This window comes from Pelodiscus sinensis, chromosome 5 (assembly GCF_052426305.1).
Source record: "Pelodiscus sinensis isolate ZL-2025 chromosome 5, ASM5242630v1, whole genome shotgun sequence".
Classification (NCBI taxonomy): Eukaryota; Metazoa; Chordata; order Testudines; family Trionychidae; genus Pelodiscus; species Pelodiscus sinensis.
The window spans coordinates 42,523,337-42,550,199 of NC_143056.1; the positions used below are offsets into that span (position 1 = coordinate 42,523,337).

The window sequence follows — 26,863 nt, forward strand, 5'->3', positions numbered from 1 at the left end:
ATTAAATTCGAACTAACGGAGCGCTAGTGTAGCACCTATGAAAGTTAGTTCGAACTAACGTCCGTTAGTTCGAACTAACTTTGTAGTGTAGACATACCCTTAGAGACAGAAATTGAACACATCCAAATTAACCACTTCTGGGTCTTTCACACATTAGAAAGTTTAAGACTATCTAGAAAAACATGGTGAGAAAGAGCTGTGCAGATTCTCTGTGTTAAAAAGGGACAACTATACAAATGCTATCAACTGATGATATAGATGGCTAAAACTTAATGAAATCCATGTATCACATGGAATCCAGCTAATTTTACTCTGTGAGAGTGAAGTCTGGTTTAACTGCAAATTAAATTGAACAGAACAAGCCAAAGCTTGCCAAATAATGAAAAAGTGTATTTGTGATGTTTATGCCACTAACAAAAGTCCAAAATTCACAATGAGCGTTACTTGTAATGACTCATTCAACTGGCTTCAGACAAACTTTCAAGAAAATCCCTGTGCATACAGTTCTGCAAACAGGTGTTATGAACACACCTGCACTCCCCCAACAATGCTATAGGCAGGGGAGCTGACAGCCTGCGCGGGCCCCTGGGCAAAGCGGGGCAGGGGAGAGGGGCAGCTATGCATTCCCGGAAGGGGCAAGGCCTTGGGTGAAAGGGATGGGGTCAGGGCAGACAGTCCTCCATGCAGCCTGTAGCACAATCCCCCCCCCCCTCCCCTCCAGGCCTCAGAGCCACCGAAACACAGCAGGCACACTCCTCCTTCCCAGCTTTCCGAGCTTTCTGGAATGTGGTGTGTGTCCCCCCAGCCCTCAGCATCACCCAGAGTGTGCCATCTAGCACTCCAGCGATTTAAAGAGCCTGGGGCTCCAGCTGCCACCATTGCCACAGTAGGAGCAGTGGTGGCTGGGAGCCCCGCTGCAACCCCAGACCCCTTTGAATTGCCAGGCCGGGCCCGGCACAGCTGCCCCTTTGTCTTCCCCCATCATCCTGTCAGTGGGCTTGGCTATAGGGCAGATGTTTCAGACTGCCACTCAATATACAGGAGATGATTCTGCATTTCTGGTGCACATGCAGTAGAAGTTACACATGCTTCACAAAGCATTAGGAGGCCAAAAACTTAAATGCAGTAAGAACACACTTCCCTCTTACATAGTTTCACACTCATACCACAGCTAACAAATCTGCAGTTTTTACTTGGGCAATATAAACCTCAGGACTTTGCCAGCTGATATTAACTAACTACTCAGACCCATGATAAGAACAGTCCCACTGTTTTTATGAGAACTTAATAATGAGCAAAACCATAGACCAAACCCCAAAGTATCCAGCATTGTAGAAAGGAGTGATCATAGAAAAACTCAAGAAGCTAAATTGCTAGAAGCCCTTCACTCTAGCACAAATTACTTTTCGACTGTTCAATTCACAGAGCACATGCAGACCCACACAAAATACAGAATCAGCAAACTCATGTAGCAGGGATGTATGTGTGTGGTGTGTATGTGACATGCCTGTGCATAGGTTCATACATGTGTGTGATGATAGCCTTCTTGAGTATGTATGTGGCACAAGTATTTGAGTGAATGTGTTAGTACTGTATGTGGCATATGAGCATGCATATGTTGGTGACATGAGTATGCATGCATATGAATGTGATGTGGGTTCAATGAGTGTGCATATATGTATCTGATTTGGTGCATGAGTGTGCTTTCATTTGAATGTGGCTTGGGACCTATGTATATATGGCACACCTTTACATCTGCATTGTAAACATGGGTGTGTATTTATGTCTGTGGAATGGTTGTCTGCATACACATGGATCTTTGGAGTGGTTTCATAGGTTTGTATTTCTGTGTATGGAACATGAGTGCATAGATGTGCCTATGGGCATGTGTGTATTTTCCATATCACCTGCAGTTCATCAGCAAGCTTTCCAGCCCTTCGATAGGAGTTGTGCTTGGGCACAGACCCAGGGTTTCTGTTTAAGCAGCAAGCATTAGCAAAACAAAGTGAAGGAGTGCTGCATTATTTCAGGTAGGATATGCTCGTTGGTGTCTTTAGTCTTCCACACAGCACATATAATTCAGGTCAGTGCTTGTATTCCTGATGCTGCCTGATGGTGCATACGCTCTGTTTCCCAATCCAAGTCACACATTCCTTCTCCTTTCTATACTCTGGAGCCTGCTCATTCCATTAACACTTAATGAGATGCCCTCCCAGTGTGGCAAGCAGGGCCTGTGTGTCACTGCTGAAGCCAAGGACAGACCTTGGACAGGAATTGTCCAGAAGTGCAGACACCAGTGTGAAGGAAGGGAAGGAACAAAAAGAGTCTTTTACTTCCAATCACGCTTAGTATTTCTGGGGACAGTTTCTCTGAAGCACTGAGTCAGCAGTGTCTGACAAATTAGTCAACAGGATGGCTGGGCCTTGGCGTCTGGCAATTAGCATTGACAAAGCTCTGTGTGTCTGCGTGTGTGTGCGCGTGCGTGAGCACACCCAAGGAGAGAGGACAGATTGTGGAAGGAAATTACTGGCTTTGACTTCACAAAGGGAATTTGCATTCCCAAGGTCATGCAGCAGTCACCTGATTCTCTGTTTCAGAGGCTTGCAGTCTGTAGCCATTAGGAATATAATATTCTAAGCCTCTTAGAATGGAGGTGTATCAGTAGAGCTGAAGGACATGGGAACCCGGGACTGGAATAGTAGGGGGCACTACAAGTCAGGAAAAATGTGTATTGAAAAAGCTCTAGGAGTAGCTCAAGACTCGAAGAATAGGGAATGTCGTATGTCAGGGTTGAGAGTATTTATTGACAGCAATCAGGGGGATTGGGGGGAGAAGCTCAGGATTCAAATAATAAGGATGCTGCAGATCAGTACTGAGAAGCATTGGCAGAATTTAGGAGGGGGCAGGGAGTGTGTGCAAGGAGAGCCCAGGACTGGAATAGAAGAGGGTGTTTCAGATCAGGATTAAAGTGCATTAGCAAAGCTGTTTGGGAAGCCCTGGGCTAGAATAGCTGGTGGGGCTGTAAATCCAGATTATGCTGTACATGCTGAGCTGCGTTTTATTCCAGTATGACTGAGGTCTGCCTCCAAAGCTTCTTGGCAACATCATGACTCCTGCAGTGCACAATGTCATTTCCTGGTTTCAGGTTTTTTTGAAACTACACCTAAGTTTTTTTTATTGCTATAATCCTGTGAATCTCTTCCTGTTTTCCTAATCTTGAATGCTAAGTCACTATCCATGGTCACATGGGGGTTGAGAGTACTGCAAAGGACCCAGAGAGAAAGGTCAAGTGCTCTTGTTTGTTTTTTCAGTCTTTCCCTTTTCTACTCCATATTCCCCTCCCTGAAAAGTCAAACCTTATGATTATCCTTTCTCCTAGTGTTCCAGACACACTTGCTGATTGTGCCTGAAATTCAACTATTCTAACCCCAAGAACTGAACAGCCTAGTTTTAACCTATGAAGATTTAGTGGGTTTTGTTCTACATATCTCTGAGACCTGCTTTACCTGCTGATATGGTTTCACAAATCAAATCACAAATCCAGTTCATGTGATGAAGTGAGTTTTACCCACAGAAGCTCATGATTCTATGTATTAGTGGTCCCCAACGCAGTGCCCGTGGGCGCCATGGTGCCCGCTGGGGCATTTATGTGCGCCCACCAAACAATCTGGGCCAGCCCTGCCCCTGGGCGGCCCTGCCCCCGGGTGTGTGGTGTGTGCGCGGCCCCGCCCCAGGGCGCATGAGTGGCCCTGCCCCTGGGCGCACGGCTCATGAGCGCCCGGGCGCCTGGCAGCCTCAAAAAGTTGGGGACCACTGATATTGTTGTTAGTCTCTAAGGTGCCACAGGACTACTCCTTTTTAAAGTTACAGACTAACGTTGCAACTTTTTCACAAATGGGTATCAGTGAACTTGAGCTGAATATTTTCAGGTTTAAATGGATGGAGGCTGTGGGGAAGACTAAATGAGGGCTCCTCAACTCTAAAAATCACTTTCCAGCTTGGTGAGAGAACTAGAATCTTTTAGAGTCTAGGTCACACTGTCTACAGCCTGACTTCAACGAATTCATTCATGCAGACTTTTGATAAAGGGGTGGGTTGAAAAGGCTATATGGGAGTTAAATTGCTGACCCTGATTTATTAGGAGGCTAAGTTTATTCGCTTTCTTTGTATGTGTTGCTTTTTTTTTTAAAAAAAAATGTCCAGGTGTTTAGAGACTAGTACAGACACATTGTACTAGCCTAATTAATTTATTAATTAATAAGCTGTGTTAGTGCTTACCTATTATTAAAAGAATGGTCTAGTGGTTAAGGAGATGTGAGCTGAAGTCACTGCCATTTCCCAGACTTCCTGTGTGACCCTGAGCAGGTCAGTTAGCATCAGACTTTTAAAAATTACGTATGTGCCTAAAGATGCAGATAGGGAACTGGATGTTTTTGAAAATACCACCAAGAAGCTGCTGGAGCATGGCAACATATCTAGTGGATGGAGCAGTGGTAGGTAGGAGTACAGGCAGTCCCCGGGTTACATACAAGATAGGGACTGTAGGTTTGTTCTTAAGTTGAATCTGTATGTAAGTTGGAACTGACGTCAGCCGCTGCTGAAACTGATCAGTTTCAACCGCGGCTGAATCTGGATGCCAGTTCTGACTTACATACAGATTCAACTTAAGAAACCCAGGCGTCCCCAAGTCAGCTGCTGCTGAAACTGATCAGCGGCTGATTCCAGGAAGCCTGGGGCAGAGCAGCTCTGCCTGGGGCTTCCTGTAGTCAGCCGCTGGTCAGTTTCAGCAGCGGCTGACTTGGGGACACCTGGGGCAGAGCAGCTGGGGTGCTGCTGGGTTGCTCCAGTAGCGCGGCTCCTCGGTGCTACTGGAGCAACCCAGCAGCACCCCAGCTGCTCTGCCCCAGGCGTCCTGATTCAGCCGCTGCTGAAACTGACCAGCAGAGGCTGAATCAGGGCGCCTGGGGTAGAGCAGCTGGGGTGCTGCCGGGTTGGTCCGGAGCGGCACTGCGGAACCAACCCGGCAGCCCCCAGCTGCTCTACCCAAGGGGTAGGCAAGAAAAGCCTGGTCTGCTGGGGGGGGGCACTAGCTGCAGGGAGACAGGGAGCAAAGCCTTGGAGCACGCCTGCAGCAGGACAGCCCGGGCGCGCCTGGGCTGTCCCGCTGCGGGCGTGCTCCGTGGCTTTGCTCCTGTCCCCCTGGTCTGCTGGGAGGGTCCAGCAAAGCCCCTGGACCCCCCCAGCAGACCAGGGACAGCAGAGCAAAGCCGCCGCCTGGGCGGCTTTGCTCGTTTGCCCGGGAGCAAAGCCGCCCAGGCGGCGGCTTTGCTCGGGTCCCCCTGGTCTGCTGGGGGGGGGGGTCCAGTGGCTTTGCTGGACCTCCCCAGCAGATCAGGGAGACTGGAAGAAGCTTTTCTCGTCCCGGAGGACACGGGTGGCGATCCGCCGCCCGTGAGCTCCGGGGCGAGAAAAGCCCCGTTCGTAAGTGCGGATCCGACATAAGTCGGATCCGCGTAAGTCGGGGACTGCCTGTAGTAGTGAACACAGATCCAAGAATCTGGTCAGGATGAAGTTGGAATCATGGTCATGGAGGCAAGCTAAAGCACAACCAGAATCAGGATCAGGGTACCAAGCCAACAAGCAATCTGAAGTGAGTGTCAAAAAACCAAACCAAAGATCAAAATCCGGAGTAAAAAATGGGTAGCAGGGTAAGGAAGCAAGTCTAGATGGAACCAGATGAGAGTCAAGGCTGGAATGGGACTGGAACAAGACTGGTGGAAGGGCTGGAGGCAGGTCAAAATAGGGATGGAACATGATTGGAGCAAAGACTAGAAGCAGATAGGAGCAGGGCTGGAACAAGAGCTGGAAACAGGAGCAGGGCAAATGCAGCTGTGGGCATGGTATGCGTTGAGTAGCTGCTGCGTTGCTGCCACTGCAAGGTTCAAATAGCAATTTGAAGACTTCCTTGCTCAATCAAGAAGCATGAACATTTGGAGAAACCTCTCTGGACCCAGCCGAGCTTCCTACGTTGCCTAATGACCAGGCTGCAAGTCAGCTGTGCTCCTGATGATAGATGCCCCTCTCCAAGGTCATAGTTTGTCAGGATATCATTGATTAAATTCCTATAACAGAGCTGAGATATGTTTTTATGGGCTCTTGTGATTGCTCCGATTGCCCATACCCTTTCCACTTAGCTATGTACTGGAGTTTATCGCAACCCATTGGGAATCAAGGATTTGATGGACCTTATACTCTTCCTGCCCCTGGATCATTATGGGTGGCTGAAAAGAGCCTGTGCATCTGCCCCCATCTTAACCCACCAAGACCCCACTGAGGCCTTCATCATTGCAATTCCAGGCATCAGTTTCAAAGTCCTTTCCCAAATCATGTGTTCCTGCCAGGTACTTCATTCCTGTGCCTTTTTCTCTAAGAAACCGATCTCCCTGCAGAAAAAAGAAAAAGACAATACCTATCTATTTTAAAAATATCTATCCAATCGGGGAAGGGGTTGTTGATGAATGGTTTGAAAAGGGAGACAGATTGGCAAATTGATGCCACAAACAGGTTGCTGGGGAGTAGAAAGATGATGGTTATCAAATGGCCCTCACCCATCCTTCTGATGAAGTGGAAGCGTTGGATAATTGTGGCAAGAGCTTCCACTACTTTGTGGTGCTCATCCGAGCCGGTTAGGTTCTCTATCTTGTGCCTTGCCAGTCTTAGTCCTTGGTTGGTAGATGATTATAAATTTGAACTTAGCTAGAAAAAGTGCCCAGTGAATCTGGCATTGGTTTAACCATTGGAATGCCTGTAGGTGCTCGGGGTTTTTGTGATTGGGCCTACCTTGGACAGGGCATGCCCCCTACATAGGGAGGTGTGATCACTCCTTGAGGTTGGCTCTTAGGGCCCACAGTTCCTTATACCATATTTGTTTTCTGCAGGGAGATCAGTTTCTTGGAGAAAAAGCCATAGGAATGAAGTAGCTGGCAAGAATCTATGATTTGGGGAAGGACTTTGCACACTGAACCTGATGCTTGGGATTGCAATGATGAAAGCCTGAGTGGGGTCTGGGTGGGGAGTGGAATGAGGGCAGATGCAAAGCCTCTTTTTGGGTGGTCAAAGGCAACCAGTGCATTAGTGGACCAGGCAAAGTTGGCCCCATTCTTTAGGAGGAATGTTAAGAGAACTATCAGGTTGGAGACTCCCTAATGGGGAACCTTTTTTGGGCCGGGGGCCACTGACCCACAGAAAAATCAGTTGGGGGCTACACATAAGTAAAAAACCATTACTGTGGCCCCTGAGTGAGAAGGAGACTGACACTCCTGACATTCCCCTCACACACCAGAGTCTAGGGGGTCTAGACTACTAGATAGTGTGCTCCAGCCCCGCAGGGGGGTCTGGAGCACCAGTATGGGCTCCCCAATGCTGAGGAAATTCCCCAACCCTACCTTAATGTTAAAAGCCAGTCAGAGTTTGCAAAACCCAGCAACTTCAGAACCCCATCCACACTTGATAGTCCCTCCAGTCTGTTATTGTCATTACCTTGCAGGGGTCCATAGCAAGCCCTGCAGGGGAGATAACATAACCTAAGAACTCCAGTATGTCCTAGTCAAATTCATACTTTTCAGGCTTGGCATAGAGTTGATTCTTGTGAAGCCAATTGAGAACGATACATATAGATAGAACAAGAAGCAATGGGGTTAAACTGCAGCAAGGGAGGATTAGGTTGGGCATTAGGAAAAAGTTCCTAACTTTCAGGGTGGTCAAACACTGGTATAAATTGCCCAGGGAGGTTGTGGATTCTGGAGATATTTAAGAGTAGGTTAGATAACTGTCTTATCAGGGATGGTCTAGACCGTATTTGGTCCTGCCATGAGGGCGGGGGACTGGACTCGATGACCTCTCGAGGGCCCTTCCAGTCCTAGTATTCTATGATTCTATGATATGTGGTAGCCATGGAGCTCTTGATTCTTCTTTGAGTGCTTGCTCAGGGAAATGTGTTTTGGTTATAATGGACACCACAGCAATGTTTTATATCGACAGATGGGGGTGCACACTCCTCTCTGCGGTGCCAGGAAGCACTCATTCTGTTGGACTTTTATGTAACTCACTCAACACAGGCACACATCATACCTCCCTGGAGTGCAGAACAAGTTGTCAGATTATCTTTGCAGGTCGTTCCAGTGGTGCCTGTAGCTGGACATCCTAAACTCCATCTTTCAGCTGTGGGGGCTTCCCCTGATAGACATATTCACCATGCAATGCAGCAGGAAATGTCAGCAGTTTTGCTCCTTCCTGAACCACAGCCTGGACTCCATTGTGGACACTTTCCTCCTTTCCTGGGGAGGCCACATCCTCTGTGTTTCTGCCCATTTTCCTTCATTATCTGATGCTCCTCAAAGTGTGGATGGACAACTCATTGATGATACTGGTTGCTCCAGCCTGGCCTTATCAACACTGGTACACATCTATCCTTGAAATGTCCAGAAAGCTCCAATCATCCTGCCACTCTTCCTGGAATTGTTAACTCGGGTTCACAGTTGTCTTCAACACCCGAAGCTCAAGCTGTTTCATCTCATGGCAAGGAAGCTCTATGATTAAACCTTCTAAAGCTCACTGGGTCAGACAGATCTTCTCTGACATCAGAAAGCCCTCTACCAGGCTACCTACCTAGCCAAATGGAAGAGATTTTTAAATCTGGTTTGTGCAACACCATCAGTCTTTGACACTTGTGTCCATACCCTTTATAATGGGCTTCCTTCTCCACCTCTCTCATGACCATGAGGGTTGGCCAGCAGCCTGTGGTCTAAGGGGTTAACTATGTCCCTGTACCTAGCCAGGTATTTGCTCAGCCAATAGAAATGCAGATAGGGATTTCAAACTGTGTCAAAAGAATTTTTGGGTTTTCCCTTCTTTGTCTCTGAGCCAGTTTTACTTTCTAGATACCGAGGGAGACAGAAGAGATGTCTCTCTCCAAGAAAAAGACTCTTCATAATGTGTAAGTAGGGTAAAGTATAGATAAATCCATCAGGTTTTATTGTTTTCTGGTTTGGGAATTTGGATCTGATGTCTATGCTGTTAGAAATGGGTTTTCCTCTCTTTTGCAACTAAGTTTTTGGCCCATGGGGGAATCCTCCATGGGTATATTAATTGGTGGCTCTTACTATCTAGCCATTCCAACTATGCTTGTGACTGGGGTATTATTTTAATAATGAAAGTTCTTTCTTTTTTTTAATTAACCTGGTATTGATTCATTTCTGTGTCCTGGAAAATCTGTCTGTGGGATCTGCATGCCTCTGACAAAGGGACAGCAATCACAGACTGCAACTTGTATATTCTCTTTTCTTTTCAAGCTCTTTGGAGAAAAGAGCTTGGGGTGCCTTGGGGTTGGTTTCAAGTGTCCACTCCTGTTTGTGGGTTCAAAAGCACTTGATAGCAGCAGATTCCCCAAAATCTGGGCATTAGGATTTGGGGGGGAGTTTTTGTACCAAAGCCTGTCGAGATCAAGTTTTGGGGTTGCTTTTGTGGGCCCCCACTTCTGCATTCATTGTGCCAGAGTGTGGAATCAGCCATGACAATCTCAAACAGCAGAAGCTGTCCATATTGTCAGTAAGGCTGTGTCCACATTGGCATCCCTTTCCGGAAAAGGGATGCTAATGAGACACTTCAGAATTGCAAATCCACGGGGGATATTTAAATCCCCCACGGCATTTGCATTTACATGGCTGCCGCTTTTTTCCGGCTCTGGGTTTTTGCCGGAGAAAAGCGCCAGTCTAGATGCGATTTTCTGGAAAATAAGCCCTTTTCCGGAGGATCCCTTATTCCTACTTTCAAGCGTCTAGACTGGCGCTTTTCTCCGGCAAAAACCCCAAGCCGGAAAAAAGCGGCAGCCATGTAAATGCAAATGCCGCGGGGGATTTAAATATCCCCCGCGGATTTGCAATTCCGAAGTGTCTCATTAGCATCCCTTTTCCGGAAAGGGATGCCAATGTAGACACAGCCTAAAGGTTTATTTGGCCACCAACTCTGCTTTCCATTTAGGCACAGAGAGTTGGTCAGTCTTTGCCAACCCTATGGTCAGCTGTTTCCTGAAAGGTCTTGGCAGGTTATATCATGTCTGATAGCCGGTCCCAGCATGAGACCTCAGTCTGGCCCTTTCCAGACTAATGGGGCCACCCTTTGAACTGCTGCTGACATGCTCTGTGCTCTAAGTCTCGTACAAGGTGATGTTCCTGGCAGCTATAATCTCTTCCAAGAAAGTGTCTGAACTCAAGGCCCTACAAAGGGTGTGGTGTGTCTGAGTTGACCAACATCTCCAAACAGAGGTTGGGCATTGTGGGGTGCCAGAGGTGGAGGGCATGATGAAGTGAAATGGTGCAACAGCAGAGTGGCTCACTGTGGGTTGAAACAAAATACTGACACAGACTTGGTCCCACTATGGGCAGAGTCCAAGAGCTAGTACAGGAAGAGTCCAAGAGCCAATCATCAGTGGAAAGGTGGATCAAACTTAGTTGAACTGCCTCTGTTTAGGGCCTGGTAGATGAGCTGGAGTTCCATAGGATGGATGGGTCTGATTTGGTGAGGGTTTGGATGCTCTCTTTTCTTGTCCTTGCTATTGATCAGTCCTAAGGCACAGATAAATCAGGACCCCAGGCTAGGCAGGGATTCCAGCCATCCGAACTAAATTCATCTTTAATAGGGACATAAGTCCTTGCTGGAAGTGATGTCATTGCATAATCTTGTTTGAGCACGCCTCATCTGCCTCGTATCAGAAACTGGCTGAGTATCTGGCGCTGGACTAAAACTCCTGCTGGAGGGCTTGGAGAGCATCTTCTGCAGTATACATTGCTAGGGTTCTCAGAAATGCCTGCCATTTCCTGGCCAAACTCCTTGAAGTTTTGAAAGGAAGGTTAGGCTTTTCCAATAGTGGGGAAGTCTGTGCCCAGACCTCTCCAGTAAGCAAGTGTGACGGACCGGGCCATGTCTGGGCACAGCTGAGGGCATCCGCTCAGGGCGAATTGCTCAAATCTGGGGATCCTTACGGCCCCCAGACTGGTGACCTCTCCAAACAGGCCACAAACCAGTCCCACAGAGCGCTTCAGCTGCCTGCCTGAAGCCTCACGAGCAAAACCCCTCCGACACTCCAGCAATATCCGTGCCCCAGATGGCCCCGGGCCTCATACACCGGTGGGGGGTCTTAGAACCCAATCCCACCTACCCCCAAACAAGTTCTGTCCGGTTCCAAGAAACCAGCCACAGATCCCTGGTCAATTTACCCTCTGGACCTTACCCACAAATCACGCTGAGCCAATCCTTTAGCATCTAACAACTAAAGGTTTATTACCACAAGAAAGAAAAGCATGAGAGTAAGGTTGTTAAAGGAATAGTACATTACATGCTTCGAATCTCCCAGTTCTCGATGCAGGCTGTAGCAGAGATGTTACAGCTGCTGGTTTAAAAGTCCTTGTTGCGCATCGTAGGATCAGGATGGGTCCACAGTTCTTTCTGGCTGTTCGATCCCTGCATTGCTGCCTCTGGGATGAAGTGCTAAGCTGAAGACCAAGATGGAGTCCACCACATGGCCTATTTATCCCTCCTTCCTGGTCTCTTCTTGGCTACAGCAGGTCACCTGGCCCACGGCTTATTCCTGTGTTCCCTGCTGGTAGCCCTTAGGTATGAGTCACCACTCATTCTTTAGGTGTGTCCTTGGCCCATTGAGTGCCATTGTCCCACAGGGCCTCGCTGATTAGCATGTCCATAGGCTGGGCCCTGCCCACTGCTCAACCACATGCAGAGAAATATTCAGTATCTACACAGATTACAGACTCCTAACTACACACACAGACATTATACAATCACATGACTAGCGTACATAGGATTAGCAGACAATAAGCTTCTATTCAATACCCCACATGGCCCCTTTTATACCATTTTTGGGGTCAACGCCCCCACCTATGGGTGCATCAGTGATCTGGCTGTTCCCCTCAAAATCCAGTAACGCGACAGCAAGCTAATCACAAGTCCTACTCAAGACTGGCCCATGCATGGGATGTGATAGTGGCCACATTATGAATGAACAGCAGGCAATGTTGATTCTGACAGCCGCTGAATCTGGCACGGTTCTTATTGAACTAGTCAGGTAGGGGACCTCCAAGATGCAGACAGCAGGTCTGAGGGTTGGATCTCCACCTGGCTTATACCTGGGCTGCATTCTGATCTCAGACTACAGCAACCTGGGCTTGCAGCTCCTGTAAGGACCTGAGTCCTGACTAAGTCTGTAAGGATGAGCTGACATCCTACAATGGTCGTTACACGTCACTAAGGCTATGACCTCTCTGTCTGGTCCTGCTCAAACTATAAGCTACTGGAGCAGGGCTGACGATGGGGGAGGCAAGGGAACTCACGACCCCCAAATGCCATGGGCAAGAGGGGCAAGGGACCAGCAGCCAATGGGCCAAGAGCCTCTCAGCAGCCCAGAGTATTAGCCAGGGGTCCTGGTGCCCGCAGCAGGGATCGGGCCCCCCACATTCACTGGTAGCACTGGGACAAAGTGAAGTGATGTGGTCCTACCTCTGCTCCTCCCTGCATCACTTGAGGGAAGAGATGGGACCTCCTCCGCATTCACTGTTTCACTATTTCAGTACCATCCCTACAGGTCTATTTCATTTCAAACAGGAGATGTTGTTCTGTGAAATATGGGGGAAACATTGTCTGGTAAGGTTGGGGTTTTGTCATGGTAATTTCCCCGCCCCTCTCTCGTGCCTGATTCTCCATTCTGAAAAGAAGCATCTTGTTTCTTTCAAGACGTTTTGCTAACTCTGAAAGCAGCATCCTCCCCTGCTGGATGATGTGTCAATATGTCTGTCTAATTTCTCTTCAATGTTGGTGTTTTGCTGGTAGCAGGTGAACAATTTTGGAGGCTGAAGAGATATAGCAAGGTCAGGGCCAGTTTCTCTTACACTGTCTTGACAACGTGCCTCTTGCCCTTCTGGTGGGCCTATCTCTAGGGATAAAAAAGGAATTCCATTATTCGTAGACCTGTCTGTGCATTGCCTTTCTCCTGAGCCTGCCAACTAATGCCAGTTGTAATGAGGGAATTTGTAATGGTGATACTTGTCTCGGTGGGAATTGGACTGAGATCCATCCATCTCTCCCTTGCAGAATTCATTTTACGCACAGCACCAAAAAGATGTCAAATGGGAATGTCTTTGTCAATGTCAATCTGGACTGGACTTGAGCTGGCAAGCTAGAGATAAAAAGCTCGATGGTTAATTCCACAGCCCTAATAAGCCACCCAATCTCTGCTCTTTGAGTGTGTGTCCATTTAGGGAGTTAGTTCTGACAATGTTAATATATGCTGCCACTTATTCAGTACCTACAGTTCCTGCCAGAAATCAATGAAAAGTGAAACTGAGAGAAAATGGGGTGCCACTACCCTACTGCCCATCCATTTCTGGAAAGATGGTCTCACCAATTCCCCAGGAGGTTATACGATCCCCACGCTCTTCCTCCTTCTCTCACATGCAGTGCAGGTCCATCTCAAAGAGAATATGAAGGCTATAGGGTCTCAGAAAGGATCTGTTAAAAGAGCATAATAATCAATAGCATTAATAATTAATTCTTTGAACTTCTCTAGTGCCTTCCATTTTAGGGTCTAAAAGCATTTTACAAACATAAGTTAATTAAGCCTCATCTTCCCAGGAGGTGTCACAATTCCCATTGTATAGATGAAAAATAGGGAGGGAAATCCTACAGGGCTAGAAAAGTCAGAGTGGCTCCTATGCTACTGCTCCTCATTGACCCAGTGCAGAGAGAGTGAGTAGAACCTGTGCCAGAACCATTCCATCCTTAAGAGAGAGACTGAACTTTGGAGGCCCCACACTTCAGGAGGGTGCAAGGTCCAAGATGATATGGGAAGTTAGCAGGGGGCCTGGCACCAGCAGCAGCAAGTGACCCAGCCCCAACCTGGCCTGCTTCATTTCACCCCAGTCCCGCCAGCTGCCAGCATTGCTTGGGAGAGGGGGTGGAAGCTGGAAAGAGGCAGGACAGAAGTTTGGGGGAAGTAGTGCAATGGAGGCAAGGAGGAGCAGAGCAGGTGGCGGAAGAGGCAGGACAGGGGTGGAGTGTGGGGGAAAGGATGGAGTTGGTGTAGGTCTGGGGGGGCAGAGCTGAGGGATTGTTCTGGGCCTTGCAACCCCAGGGATGTCCCTGTCCTGTGCTATAGTGATCCATGGCTTTGAGAGTGAACCAAGATTAAGAACATAAGAACAGCCATACTGGGTCAGACTAAAGGTCCATCCAGCCCAGTAACCTGTCTGCCAACAGAGGCCAATGCAGGTGTCCCAGAGGGAGTGAATTGAACAGGTAATGATCAAGCGATCTCTCTCCTGCCATCCATCTCCAGCCTTTGACAAACAGAGGCTGGGGACACCATTCCTTACCCATACTGACTAATAGCCATCTATGGACTTAACTTCCATGAATTTATCTAGTTCTCTTTTAAACCCTGTTATAGTCCTACCCTTCACAACCTCCTCAGGCAAGGAGTGCCACAGATTGACAATGCACCATGTGAAGAAGAACTTCCTTTCATTTGTTTTAAACATGCTGCCCATTAGTTTCATTTGGTGGCCCCTACTTCTTATATTATGGGAACAAGTAAATAACTTTTCCTTATTCACTTTCTCCACACCACTCATGATTTTGTGTACCTCTGTCATACCCCCCTTAGTCTCTTCTCTTCCAAGCTGAAAAGTCCCAGTCTCTTTAATCTCTTCTCATCTGGGACCCATTCCAAACCCCTAATCATTTTAGTTGCCCTTCTCTGAACCTTTTCTAATGCCAGCATATCTTTTTTGAGATGAGGAGACCACATCTGTACGCAGTATTCCAGATGTGGGCGTACCATGGATTTATAGAAGGGCAATGAGAGATTCTCCGTCTTATTCTCTATCCCTTTTTCAGTGATTCCTAACATCATGATTATGTAATGAATGAGGCTGTTGTTTGTAGGATCCTTGCCTCGTTTGTTTTAAACATTGTAGGGGCAGAAGGCATGTAGTGAATGAAGCAAGGAAGTGTAAAAAGGATGGTCTCATGGTTAAGACAGTTGAAAGCCACCCCGGAGGAACTGCCTTTAGCACAGAATGTTAGGCTGAGTCTAAACTACATCTCTTTTCTCGAAAAAGGAATGTAAATTAGACACTTCAAAATTGCAAATGAAGCCAGGATTTAAATTTCACGTGCTTCATTTGCATAATGGCAGCCATGGTTTTTTTGAAATGGGGCTTTTTAAAAGAAAAACGGCTGTTTAGACGGGGATCAATCAAAAATGAAACCCTTTTTTGAAAGATACTGTACTCATTTTTTTTCAGGGGAACGGGCGGCGAGTTACATGGGCCAGTGGTGCCTGTGCTCCAGCATTATTTAGAGCATGGGACTCCAAATCCAATGTTTGGGGCTGGATCTCTCCCTGAGCCACAAGTGTCCTTCCGCCATGGGCAATGGATGGCTGCTCCCCTGCTGCTCCCTCTGAGCTCCGCTCAGCTCTGCTCTGCTTGGCATATCAACTGCCACCACAGGTTCCTAGCACCCCCCAATCACCAGTGATAGTACAGACTGACCTACACTGTCCCTGCCCCTGCCCTTCTGCCTCAGATAAACAGACTCTTCTTTTTCTGGTGGGACCCTTAACAAGCACAGGTGAATGCCAGCCAGTACTCTGGAGTCTGGACCTGAGCAGCAGCCTGCAAGTACTTATCAGGAGTACATTTCAGTGCATAGTGCAGTGCACTCTGGGTAGGTATCCCCAGTGCTTTTTCTGTGACAGTTCTGCCTGGTATGCAGTACCGGCACCTCCAGTCAGAGCTCAACAACTTTTCCCCTGGAGTACCGGCACCTTTTTTTTTTTTTTTTTTTTTTTCCAAAAAACCCACTGGGTATCCCCATGTAAAACTTGCCACCATCTAGTGCACTGTCTTTTGGGAACTTTTGATAATGCAGGACAGAAATTAATCCTACTGAGATGATTAGGACTGTGAGGTCAAGTTTCCATTATGCTACTTTCTCCACCCAATAATGCCATCGCTATCCCATAATTTTTACACTTCTTTTGCATAATTTTTGCACAAACTCTCATGGGATGGCATCTCTGACAGAAGCATGGAGCTTCCATAGCTCTGTACTTATTACAGGCAGTCCCCGACTTACGCGGATCCGACTTATGTCGGATCTGCAGTTACGAACGGGGCTCCCCCGGAGGACACGGACTGCAGGACCTCGCGGTCCTGCCGCCCGTGTACTCCGGGGCTTTCTCCGCGTCTCCCTGGTCTGCAGACCAGGAAGACGTGGAGCAAAGCCGCGGGGGGGCTCGGGCAGCGAGGAGCAGGAGCAGCCCAGGAGCAAAGCCGCGGGGGGGCTCGGGCAGCGAGGCAGCCCAGGCGCGCCTGGGCTGCCTCGCGGCCTTCCCCCCCTCCCTCTCCCCCCCCCCGCGGCTTTGCAAAGCCTCGGGGAAGCCGGCAGCGGGACAGCCCAGACGCCCCGCGGCTGTCCCGCTGTGCTGGCGTCCTCAGAGGCTTTGCTCCCCGTCTCCCTGGCAGACCAGGGAGACTGGGAGCAAAGCCGCGGAGGACCCAGGTAGCGGGACCGCGGTGCGTCTCGGTCCGCCGCCCGCGTCTTCCTGGTCTGCTGAGGTGGGGGGGGGCGCAGCTAGTACCCCCCCCCCCCCAGCAGACTAGGCTTTTCTCCAGACGCCTGTGGCAGAGCAGCTGGGGCGCTGCCGGTTGGTCCCGCAGCGCCGCTCTGGGCGCTACTGGACCAACCCGGCAGCACCCTAGCTGCTCTGCCCCAGGCGTCCTGATTCAGCCGCTGCTGGTCAGTTTCAGCAGCGGCTGAATCAGGACGCCTGGGGCAGAGCAGATGGGGTGCTGCTGGGTTGGTCCAGTAGCGCCGAGGAGCCGCCCAGCAGCACCCCAGCTGGAGCAACCCAGCAGCACCCCAGCTGCTCTGCCCTAGGCATCCCCAAGTCAGCTGCTGCTGAAACTGACCAGCGCTGACTACAGGAAGCCCGAGGCAGAGTTGCTCTGCCCCGGGCTTCCTGGAATCAGCTGCTGATCAGTTTCAGCAGCAGCTGACTTGGGGACGCCTGCGGTTCTTAAGTTGATTCTGTATGTTAGTCAGAACTGGCGGTCAATTTCAGCAGCTGCTGAATCTGGACGCCAGTTCCGACTTACATACAGATTCAACTTAAGAACAAACCTACAGTCCCTATCTTGTACGTAACCCGGGGACTGCCTGTATGCACAAAATGCACGATCCTCTGGTATTTGGAAAGCTGTAAGAAGAGCCATGGGAAACATTGTGATTTACTTGGAGGGCAGATTTCTATGGGACATAGTGAGAACCAATTTCAGATTGTTGATGGCCTTCACAGAACAGCTGCAAATAGTAGAGTGCCACTTCAGAGCCCAACAAATGAACACAGTTGGTTGGGATTGTATCGTAATGCAGGCTTGGGATGACAAGCAGTGGCTGCCAAACTTTCAGATATGGAAGGCCACATTCCTGGATCTCTGTGTGTGCCATCCTGGCCCTAGACTTCCATCACAGGGACACCAGATTTAGAACCATACTGACAGGGAAGTAAATGATGATCATACTGTGGCAACCTGCAATGCCAGATTGCTACTGGTCAGTAAGAGCACATTTACACAGCAGGGCTAAAGCCAAAATAAGTTATTCAACTTAAGCTATGTCAATTGTATAGCTTAAGTCGAAATAGCGTATTTTGGCTATTGGAGCTGTCTATGCATCAGGAAGTCCGAGGAAGAGCACTCTTCCTCTAACTTCCCTTAATCTTCGTAAAATGAGGGTTACAGGAGTTGGAGTAAGAAGTCCTCCAGCTTGACGTTATTTTGACATCATGTTGAAATAACTGCTGGTAGTGTAGATGCAAACTATGTTCTTTTCGAATAACGTTAGTTATTCTGAGATAATTCTGCTGTGTAGACATAGTCTAAGAAATCACTTGAGAGTTGGCATATCCACTCTGGGGACCTTTGTCATAGAATCATAGAACACTAGAACTGGAAGGGACCTTGAGAAATAAATCGAGTCCAGTCCTCGGCCCTCCTAGCAGGACCCAGTACTATCTAGACCAGGATTCCTCAAATTTGGAAGCCCTGGGGGCCGCAATGATACTCACAGGACATGCTGCAACTTAAGTGTGGTTGCAAATATATATGCAAATAGCTTTTCACATTGATGGGCATGAATACGAAGATTAAGGCAAGACTATACAATATGCAGGCTGCATTTAAGACAGTTCTGCTGATATTAATAAAATGCAATATTTACCCGATTTCCACCTATATGACAGTACTTTTAATGAGCAATGTCAGTCCAGGTATTTAACTATTAAAACGCGTAGCAACAGAAGACCATTATATTGACTCACCATTATGGAGTGTGTTCCCAGTGGAACCCATGTTCAAAGGATCCACCTGTGGGTCGCGTGTTGAGCCCCGCGTAAACCCAAACTGCACCGCAGGCCGTTTGTTGAGTAGCCCTGGTCTAGACCATCCCTGATAGATATCTATCTAACCTGCTCTTAAATATCTCCAGAGATGGAGATTCCACAAACTCTCTAGGTAATTTATTCTAGTGTTTAACCACCCCGACCGTTAGGAAGTTTTTTCTAATGTCCAACCTAAACCTCCCTTGCTGCTGTTTAAGCCCGTTGCTTCTTGTCCTATCCTCAGAGGCTAAGGAGAACAATTTTTCTCCCTCCTTCTAGTGACATCCTTTTAGAAACCTGAAAACCACTGTCATGTCCCCTCTCAGTCTTCTCCTTTCCAAACTAAACAAGCCCAATTCTTTCAGTCTTCCTTCACAGGTCATATTCTCTAGACCTTTAATAATTCTTTTTGCTCTTCTCTGGATCTTCTCCAGTTTCTCCACATCTTTCTTGAAATGTGGTGCCCAGAACTGGACACACTACTCAAATTTGAGGCTTAATCAGCACAGAATAGAGAGGAAGAATGACTTCTCCTGTCTTGCTAACGATACTCCTGTTAATGCATCCCAGAATCATGTTTGCTTTTTTTGCAGCAGCGTCACTCTGTTGACTCATATTTAGCTTGTAGTCCACTATGACCCTTACATCACTTTCTGCAGTACTCCCTCCTAGACAGTCGCTTCCCATTCTGTATGGCTGCGTCTAGACTGGCATGATTTTGCAGAAATACTTTTAACTGAAAAGTTTTTCCGTTAAAAGTATTTCCGCAAAAGCATGTCTAGATTGGCACGGATGCTTTTGCGCAAAAAGCGCTTTTGCACAAAAGCATCCGTGGCCAGTCTAGACACGATTTTGCACAAGACAGCCCCGATCACCATTTTAGCCATTGGGGCTTTTTTGCGCAAAACAGTTCTTCCCTGTCTACACTGGCCCTCTTGCGCAAGTATTCTTGCACAAAAGGGCTTTTTCACGAGTGGGAGTGTGAAAGTATTTGTGCAAGAAGCACTGATTTTATACATTACAATGTCAGTGCTCTTGCACAAATTCAAGCGGCAAATGTAGACAGCTGGCAAGTTTTTGTGCAAAAGCGGTTGCTTTTGTGCAAAATCTTGCCAGTCTAGACGCACCCTATGTGTGAAACTGATTGTTCCTTCCTAAGTGGAGTATTTTGCATTTGTCATCCTATTTACCTCAGACCAATTCTGCAGTTTATCCAGATGATTTTGAATTATGACCCTATCCTCCAAAGCAGTTGCAATCCCTCCCAGCTTCATATCCTCTTCAAACTTAATAAGTGTACTCTCTATGCCAATATCTAAATTGTTGATGAAGCATGCAAGTGTGCAGGGCTATTATCTCTTGCTATGCAAGACTGTGACTTTTGGCAATGTGCAGAATGGACTTGCAGCACTGGGGTTCTCAAACTGTAGTGGAGCAATAGACAGCCTACATATCCCTATTTAGATACCCGTCAACTTTGCTATAAAGTATATCATTAGAAAGGGCTAATTTTCAGTGATTATGTAAGCACTGATGAATCACTGGGGATGCCACTGGTAAGGGAAGATGCAGGACACATATTTAAAACACAGGACTGTTCGGAAAGCTACATGCGGAGACTTTCTTTCCTGTCTGGTGGATTACTACTGGCGATGTTTAAATGATAATAGTGTTCTTGGGGAGCACAGCCCTCCCCTGGCTCCTGACAGAGTACATCAGCCATCTCAGCAGTACCAAGAGGATTGTTAGGTTTGAGATTGATAATGCAGTGTCTGCGCTAATGCTTTGTTGACTTTAGTGCATCAGTCATGGCCCAATGCAGCTCAGGGAGGTGATCCTATGTCCGCATAATAACTTACAGTGGTGGGAGACATATTTAAATGTAGATACATGCACAACTAGGACAATGCAAAGCATCTTACATTGACAGAATATTTTAGTGTAGACCAGGCCTAGGTCTCTGATTTCTTGGAACAGCTAATCTGTGGGTGATGTGATGACAGCAGGCAACAAGTTCTTTTGGGGCAGGTTCTTTTTCATTCACTTTGTTTCCTTCTTTCTGTAGCAATTGCTGCCACTGGCAGCAAGGAAGCTATGGGGGATGGAGCAGTAGCTATTATTAGAGATAGAGGATTCATCATGACTGTTAGTCCTCTCCATGACTTCAGCACCAGCTGGGCGGGGGCAAGGGGGAGGATCGAGGAGGAGTTGAGCCTCAGGCTCATTCACAGCTGACCCAGGGTTATTTTTAGCTCTGGAATGCTTTTCCCAATACCCTTCGGGTTTATTTCTCTTCTCTTGGCAAATGACACTTTGTGAGCTCCTCAGCAGAGGCATTGGAGCGCACTGGAAAAAGTCAAAGGGCAGCCAACTAAGATACTCCCCAGAGAGAGGGACATTTGGAGCATTTGTGCATGCCTGGGATAAGGGCACCTCACACGAGCTCTACTCACTCATCAATTGAGGCTATCCAGCTCACTATGATAAAGCAGTAGGATATAATCTGAAGGAGAGAGGAAAGGATGGAAATGCAAAGAAGAAAGGAGGAGAGAGACAAGTGAAGCAAGAGGAGGAGGAGGAGAAGAGAAAGGAAAGGAAGGGACATGGAAGAGATGTATGAGGAAAGAAGATTGGGTGAAGGAAGATGTGGAGAAGGGTGGGATGAGTGTGATTGAGAAAAAGGAGAACTAGGAATGGCAGTTCGTTCTCCAAATCCTCAGGATGGATTATCTGGGACTGACCTGGCTTGTGAGGCTGCTCCTCAGCTGGTGAGCTCCTGAATCACCCAAGTCAATCCCATGAAATAGAAGCATTACAAGAGGAGGCTTTGGGCCTGTCTACTATGAGAATTGGCCTTTTTCCTTATCCCCAGGATAGGAGTCAGCCCTAGTGGATGTGGGTAGCTGGCCCAGATTCAGCGAGGTGGTGAGAGTACTCACCTGAGATGGGGATAATACTTCCCTGAGAAAGGAACCAGGCTGTGCATAGGTTTTAGGAAGAGAATCCACTCCAGCCAACCCTTCTAGAAAGACTTTCCCTGCCCCTAGTGGAGAACTCCTTGTCATCTCATCCCAGCACCTCCCTGGCAAAGCCCCAAGTGAGGTCTGGGGTAGAAGACCCAGATTCTGGAGTCCTAATAAATATCAAAAGCCAGATTCCTAGAGCTTTCTGACAATATTAATGTCAAATCTAAAACATAAGCAGCCTCTGGCGCCTGTGCATAGTGAAGCAGTTACTGTGTAGGAAAGGAAAGATAGTAATAAATGCTCAGGTGCTCAACTGCAGAATCCTCAAATGCGTGGGAACTCCAAGTGCTTGAGCTGACCTCGTCTGCATGTTCTAATGTCGCTTTTTTCTGTCTGTTTACTTCTCTCACAACTAGTTGTATAGTACTTGAGCCACAGTAACATTAACGAATGTAGCCTCACAGTCCCTGTGTGAGGTAGAGATGTATGATTATCCTTAGTAGACACCTGGGGATGGTTCCTGGGAAATGCATTAATAACCTTTCCCCATGTGTTGTACGTTTGAAGATAAAGTATGCTCTGATTTCCCTGCTCTCATCAGGGACTGGCCAGCAGCTTCCCTGTGCCAGCACTTGGGCTGCTGCACTGGTGATTGGATCAGGGCTGAATGTCACACCGATGTGAAGGCAGAAATAAGCTACTCAAAATAACATGGTCTCTTCCCCCCCCCCCCCCCCGCTTTCTGCCCCCCTCTCTTTTTACAGTAGCTTCTCCTTAGCTTTCAAAACTCCCAGCTGTTTCTACTTGTCTAAGGCAAGGGAGGCTTGTTGCCTGGATACCAGTCCCTTTGATGAGCAGCTCAGTCCCCCTGGAACTCACACTGCAGCCTGCAGCCAACACCCTCCCCCCTCAATCACCCAGCATTGTTGCTGTGTGTGAAAGACGGAAGCCAAGCACATTTTGGTCCTTGTAAGGCTTTAGTGCAAAAAAGGGAAAGCATAGATGATAAAATGCCTTGAATGGCAATCTTCTCCTTCGTCTCTCAAAAGCCTACCTATCTGTAGTGATTGTAGAGACAGAAGTGGCCAGCAGACCTCCTGGCCCTTTGCTGGGGGCAGAGCAGGATACAATTCCTAAAAATATCATTGATAAAAACTGATCCTGTGCTTGAGCTGAGCCAAGAGGACAATTCAGAAATCTGCATTCCAGGAAGCAGAGATGCAAACTGATTGGCATGTCCTGGCTGGGGAACTGTGTATGTGTTTGTTCCACTAAAGATAGAGACTCTGCTCTCAGAGTACAACTTCACACGGAGGGGCAGTACTGGGAGGGAACAAGATGATGATTCCTTTTCATCCAAGCTAGGCTTTCCGTGTTCCTTCACCCTTAAATGGCTGCTTGGCTCCAATGCAGTTAACCCTGGCTGCTGATGCTAGAACTATCAGCTAACTTGGCACCGTTGCAAAGAGGAACAGATCTGAGAGGGCCTACCAATGTCTGAGGGTGTAAATGCCAGTGAGGAAGATCAGGTTGTTCAAAGGGAGTTTACCTAGTAAGGCAGATATTAAAAGAAACATTGGTGTACTTAGGTGGGTGAATATGGGAAAAAGTGCCCTGATAATGAGCTTTCTTTTGATTTTAAATAGAAAGATCATACAAAGCCCTGTTCAAAACACCTGGGCTATGTCTACACTCACGGCTTCTTGCGTGAGTAATATGCAAATGAGGCGAAGCGTGGAATATCGCCAAGCCTCATCTGCTACCTAATGAGCCACCATTTTTTTCAGAAGAGGCTCTTGCGCAAGAAGGAGCTTCTACACTGCCCTTTCTTGCGCAAGAAAAACCCTCTTGTGCAATGCCATTCTTCCTGAAAAGTAATAGGTATAACGGCATTTGTACAAAGAATTTTGCTCCTCAACATGGCTGACACAATTTGCTGTTAGAAGTTATTGACTGGTTAATTTAACAACCCAATATACTTTAACTTCCCCTCCTCCCCCCCAAAAAAGCCCCATCACATCCTACTTTCTATCCTCTTCCAGGTTTCTTGCATCTTGTTCTGAAGCATCTGATTCTGGTCACTGTCAGAAACAAGGTAATACACTGATCAGATTCAGTGGCAATTCCTAAGTTCCAAAAGGCTAGCAAATAGATACTGTTTGCAGCATGCATGCCCTAAAGTTCAAGAGAATAAAGCTATTTCAGAACAAATTCCTAACATTGGGGCAGGCAACTGTGTTCCCTGTAAGCTGAGCATTTGGGAAGCCACCCAGTAGAGATTCAAATGCTGCCCAGCTGATTAGCAGAGTGCCCACAGCTGGCAGCATATGTCTTTACTGGTGGTGCACAGCTGCACATACCTCATGCACACAACAACATTTATTCCACACAAAGGTAGGGAAAAAGAGAGGGAACATTAGTGGGCAATATGTGGCCCATGGGCTGGATGCCCAGCGGGCTGCAAGATGCTTTATTTACCTTTGCATCTGCAGGTACGGCTGTTTGCAGCTCCCGTTGGCCACAGATTGCCATTCCCAGCTACCATGAGCTGTGGGAAGTGGCACAGATCGGGACAGTGGCTTGGAAGGGTGATCTGCGTCAAGTGGTGTCCCGGTCTGCGCCACTTCCCATAGCTCATGGTAGCTGGGAATGGCAATCTGTGGCCAACGGGAGATGCAAACAGCTGTACCTGCAGATGCATAGGTAAATAAGTAATCTGGCAGCCTAGTAGGGACTAACCCTAGTGAACCATGTTCAGACTGCAGGCCACATATTGCCCATCCCTGCCTAACAGAGGTTGCCCTGCTAGCAGCACATTCTTCTTTTCTGACTAGGCTTCAGCTTTGTGCCTCTGCTGATCACAGCTGTGCAATACCTCACTGAGGGTATGTCTACACTACAAAGTTAGTTCGAACTAATGTCTGTTAGTTTGAACTAACTTTCATAGGCGCTACACTAGAGCTCCGTTATTTCGAATTTAAATCGAACTAACGGAGTGCTTAGTTCGAACTAGGTAATCCTCATTCCACGAGGATTAAGCCTAGTTTGAATTTACTAGTTCCAATTAAGGGCTGTGTAGACCCTTAATTCGAACTAGTGGGAGGCTAGCCCTTCCCAGGTTCCCCCTGGTGGTCTCTCTGGGCACAACCAGGAAAACTCTTCTCCTCTCCCCCAGCCCCGGGCCCTTAAAGGGGTAGACTCTGGCCAGACGGCACTGGAGACAGACAGCCCTGCCAGCAGTGTCTACCCCTGACCGAGTGGCCCCACCATGAGCCAGGCAGCCAGTGGCAGCGAGCCGTCCCCTGCCCAGTCCCCGAGCACCCAGGGGCCAGCCAGGGGCCGTAGATGGCGCGCGGCCCCCTGGACTAGTGCGGAGGTCATGGACTTCATTGAGATTTGGGGGCAGGCCCCCAATCTCCAAGATCTCCGCACTAGGAGGAAGAACGCGGCTGTCTATGGCCGCATAGCGACTGCCATGGCCCGAAAGGGACACAGGCGCACCCAGGAGCAGGTGCGAATTAAACTGAAGCAGCTGCGGCAGGGGTACGCCAGGGCCACCAGGGGCGGCGCCGCTGCAGGGGATGACACCTGCCCCTACTTCCCCGCCCTCCACCAACTCTTGGGGGGAGGGGCGGTCCGTGCCAGCCCGGGGGACAGCGAGCTGGGACCGGAGGGCCCTGACCTGGGCGCACCGGAGGGGCCACCGCCAGCTGTTCCAGCAGGGTCGTCCAGGGAGACCGTACCGGGTAAGTAGTTTGAATTAAGTAGTTCGCGGGGGGGGAGGTGGGAGGGAGACCAGAGACCGCGCGCGTGGGCCATGCCTTCCACCGATCACGCAGACACCTGTGCACGTGCGAGCACGTGCCATGCCACCCTTGGGCAGGTGGCTCCAGCTGCGTGACACCCAGGGGCCATTGCCCAATAGGCACATGCTTGTGCAAAGAGACGTGACATGCTCCCGACCCCGGGGCAGGACCCAGCAGGATGATTTCCCTTCACATGTCCCCTCTACACGGAGGCAGGGGACATCTCCCCCTCCCCCCCGCCGCCCCGGCCACACTATACATGGCACAGGGACATGGGTGCGGTCTTGGGGCAGCTCCCAGTCCCGGGGAGAGCCAGACATCCTGACCATAGCCTCTGTACAAGCACAGCGGCTGTGACGGTGCAGGACATGGTCACCCTCACGTTGCGGGATGGGGGAGGGGGCTGGGCATCATCCTCTGCGTCCCCAGGGAGAACTGACCACTTCTCTTCTTTCTCTACAGCTGCACCAACTGCTCGTGCAGGGCGCACCACCCCGCCCGGGACATGCTCCGGCACCCGCGGCCTTCTCCGGACCGCCAGCACGGAGCAGGAGTATTGGGACCAGCACCTGGGGTCCTTGAGAGCCGTGCACCGCACACTGCAGGCCTGGATGCGGGAAGACCTGCAGTTCCGTCACAAGCTGCTGGCTGAGGTCTGAGGGCTGAGCACCAACCTGCAGCTCCTGCTGCAGAGCATGGTGCCCCGTGCTGGTCCTGCATCTGCTGCCCCCCCAACTGCTGTCCCTCCTCCCACTCCTGCCCCCCCTCCCACCTCTTCCTCCTCAACCCCCACAACCTCTTCCTCGATGTCCACACCCCCCACCTCAACCTCCGCACCCTCCACCCCATCCCCCCGGGGACGCCGAGGCCCCCTCCCTCGCCGTGCTGGGAGGCGGTTGGCCCAGCGAGACCCCCACCCCTGATCCTTGACTTTCCCCACTTTCTGTAGTGGGGGCCCTACAGTTAGATGCAATACTCAAGATGTGGCCTCACCAGTGCTGAATTAAGGGGAATAATCACTTTTCTACATCTGCTGGAAATGCTCTAATGCACCCTAATATGCCATTGCTTGGATTAAAAAAGGGTGTTTAAAACAATCCCCCTAAAACTGAATTGGATGAAGAACTGTAATATATGAAGAAGGAAGCTATTCTGCAAAGGTCTTTGGGCTGGGGACACCGTACCATAATTAGGATTTTCCCTCTCTAGGCATTATGAGATTTGGATCAATGAATGAAGGTAACAGGGACAGGTTTTGCTGGGGATTTTCCCACAGTCATTCTCCTTCTAACTCCCCTTCACTCTGTGCTGGATGTTTATTTAAATGAAGAGACCAGCCATATATCTTGTTTAAAATGGTGATGTGAGAGGGAAGGAGAGAAGAAAGGAAAAGTTTGATCACAGGTCCTTTAAAAATAATTCTCCCATTCCCATTTCAAAGAGAGAGGGAACGAGAGAGAGAGAGAAGAGAGAGAGTGAATCACTTAACATACATTTTAGCTGCATGAGGACTGATATAAGTGTGCAAAATAGGAAGGAAGCACATGAATAATGTAGAGCAGGGCTCTTTGCAGCAGGAA

The 26,863-nt window shown here is 48.7% G+C and overlaps 1 long non-coding RNA gene across 2 annotated transcripts in view; it reads left to right on the forward strand.

Moving 5' to 3' along the window:
- The window catches only part of LOC142829099 (uncharacterized), a 53,918-nt gene that overhangs the window by 19,620 nt on the left and 7,435 nt on the right, over positions 1-26,863 (forward strand). For both annotated transcript variants that reach the window (XR_012903369.2, XR_016349614.1), the window contains exons 3-4: positions 23,520-23,572; positions 25,746-25,936. This is a non-coding gene — a long non-coding RNA (uncharacterized LOC142829099). The remainder of the gene's footprint in view (positions 1-23,519; positions 23,573-25,745; positions 25,937-26,863) is intronic.